Raw genomic sequence first — 2,703 nt, 5'->3', positions numbered from 1 at the left:
GAGAGGGAATCACAGACTCTGAAACAGGCTCCAGGCTCCGAGCTGGCAGTCAGCACAGAGCCCGACGCGGGGCTCGAACCCACGAACCGCGAGATCATGACCCAAGCGAAAGTCGGACGCTCAACCGACCAAGCCACCCAGGCGCCCCGGGGCCACTAAGACTCTTATGAGGATGTGAAGAAGGGCCTTTGAGGGGCGCCTGGGTGGCTCATTCCATTAAGCGTCCGACTTTGGCTCAGGTAATGATCTCGCAGTCTGTGAGTTCCAGCTCTGTGTCGGGCTCTGTGCTGACAGCTCAGAGCCCGGAGCCTGCTTCGGATTCTGTGTCTCCCTCTCTCTCTCTGCCCCTCCCACACCCCATGCTCTGTCTCTGTCTCAAAAATGATTTAATGTTAAAAAAAAAAAAAAAAGAAGGGCCTCTGACTTGGCTTTCCACAGGCAATGGACTCCCAGAGGGACGGCACGGAATACAGACAGTGCCTCAGCACCATGCCTCTCTCCCGTCTCTTCCCAGTCGACACTGAGGCTCATGACTTCCCGGGGCTGCCCACCCCTGTCCCACGCATCCAGGCTCTCACTGGGCCCTCAGGGGATGGGGGCGGCAGGGGGGTCCTGGCCAACTGTCCCCGGGGCTCAGCCTTTCCAGGTGCCCTCTGCCCTCCCTCCACGCAGCCTTACCTGGTAGGAAGCAGAAGTGGTTCAGAGGCAGCGGGTTCGAGAGCTGAAACCTGGGTTTCTGCCTGCTTGTCCTTTGGATGGGGGCTGCGTAGAGCCAGGACTCCTCAGGACAGGGGGATCCATCACTCCATGGCCCTGGTGGCTGGGACTGGTGGCAGAGAGAGGCTAGGCCCCCCCAGGCCTGTCCTGAGCCTCTGGCCAGAAGACTGTGCGAACTAGGAACTTGGAAGGTGGTATAAGAGAAGGGCCAATGGAACCAGACCTCTGAGCTGCTACTTAAAAAAAAAATTTTTTTTTAAAGAAATTCTCTTGCGTGATCATCTTAAGACCTTGCTTCTCTTATCTACCCAGAATGCTTGAGTCAGACTAATCTTCCCTCCGGGTCTCCTGACTCTCTCCTCCCCCACACTTGAGGAGAACAGCCTTCTGAAAGGAGGCTTTGCTCTGGGTTTCCAGACCCAGCTGCTCCCTGGCACCATGTTATCCTTTCCCTCCCCATCGTGCAACAACCTATCAAACCAACAAATGAAAACATGAAATAGGTGTGTGAAGTCATTCACCACGATAATGGAAGAAAACGACTCGTTCCTGGGACATAGGGCATATGTTTCCAATCTGATTGCTCTGGTGTTGCCCTCTAACCTGATTTAAATGATTTTAGAGTGGAATGCAACACAGGATTCTAAAGTATTAAGATTGGTTTTAAACAGACAGAACTTATGCATCCAAGTGAGCAAAGCCCTTTGAGGGGGAGGGGCTCTGTGCTAACTCAGCCGGATGTTACTAATACCCAAAACCTTTCAGAGTCTGGAAAGACAGAAACACTGTGTTAAGAGTATCAATGCAAGTTCAGATCCTAAATGACCTACTTGGGTGATCTTGGGCAGGTCCTCTAATCTTTTTGGGTGTTTCCTTGGGTGTAAAATGACAGTAATAATACTACTTGGGTAATGATGTTGTGCAAATTAATTGGGCTAACTATGAAAAATGCTTAGCTTAGGCCGTGGCCTGTGTAGGAGCTCATTAAATGGGGGCCGCTATTGCATGATTACCTCCTTATGTATTAGGCTCATTTCTTTATTCTTTAATGGACTGTTCCCTTTGGTCTTTCTCTCTTCCTCTCTTGATGTTTAGCCTGCCTACCTGCCGTGTTTATTTTATTCTTTTTTTTAAATATATTTTTAAGTTTATTTATTTATTTTGAGAGAGACAGAGATAGCATCGGGGAGGAGCAGAGAGCACAGGAGAGAGAGAATCCCAAGCAGGCTTCACGCTGCCAGCACAGAGCCCAACGTGGGGCTCAAACCCATGAAACCACAAGATCATGACCTGAGCCGAAACCAGGAGTCAGGTGCTCAACTGACTGAGCCACCCAGGTGCCACGCATATTTATGGGAAGTCTCCCACCATGTGGCCCGAGACGCTTTGCACACGCATAGATGCAGTCCGGCCACACTCCACGCTTAGCCTCGGGTGCCACCCCGTCTCCTTTCGGGCACTTTGCACTCCACGCAGACCTGGCTCTTGTCACTTCTACATCCTGGGATCTTTGTGTTGGTTCCTCCACTGTGATGGCAGCTCCTCTTTGTCTCGTAAAATTCCAATAAAATCCATGTGAAGAGTCTATACTGGTTATTTCTGGGGCTTGAGGCCTTTTGGTACTTTCTTCTTAGGATTTTATTGCTTGAATTATTCTATAAATCAAGTGTCATTTTTATTAAGAAATAGAGTTATTTTTAAAACACTATGTCGTGTCACCACCTCTGAGAAGACTTCCCCTTCTGGACCTGGGTTTGCTCCGCTGCGTCCCCATGGCACCACGCATGATAACAGCCCTCAAAGGCTGAGATTCGTTGCTTGAATGGCTGTCTCCTTGAGTAGACTTTGAACCCCTTCAGGGAAGGGACTTTGTTTTATTTATTGCATCTCTAGCATTTGGCATGGTGCCTGGCCATCAGAATTTAGTGGGTCCTCTGAGAAGTTCTCTTAGGGGCTATTGCTGCTGTGAATTTATGACCTAAATGT

General features: G+C 49.8%; 1 protein-coding gene across 2 annotated transcripts in view; it reads right to left on the bottom strand.

Annotated features, from left to right (window-relative positions):
• The window catches only part of LAX1 (lymphocyte transmembrane adaptor 1), a 10,793-nt gene extending 9,853 nt beyond the window's left edge, over positions 1-940 (bottom strand). Inside the window, exon 1 of one of the 2 annotated variants that reach the window (XM_039227540.1) lies at positions 679-940. The gene's annotated coding sequence lies outside the window, so the exon portion shown is untranslated. The remainder of the gene's footprint in view (positions 1-678) is intronic. The other variant, XM_039227538.1, reaches the window with a different exon arrangement.
• Positions 941-2,703: the final 1,763 nt, after the last annotated feature.

The sequence above is a fragment of the Hyaena hyaena genome, unplaced genomic scaffold, assembly GCF_003009895.1.
Source record: "Hyaena hyaena isolate Hyena2069 unplaced genomic scaffold, ASM300989v1 scaffold_28, whole genome shotgun sequence".
Lineage (NCBI taxonomy): Eukaryota > Metazoa > Chordata > Mammalia > Carnivora > Hyaenidae > Hyaena > Hyaena hyaena.
The sequence above is the reverse complement of the archived record's forward strand: the minus strand, read 5'-3'. Positions and strand labels throughout refer to the sequence as shown.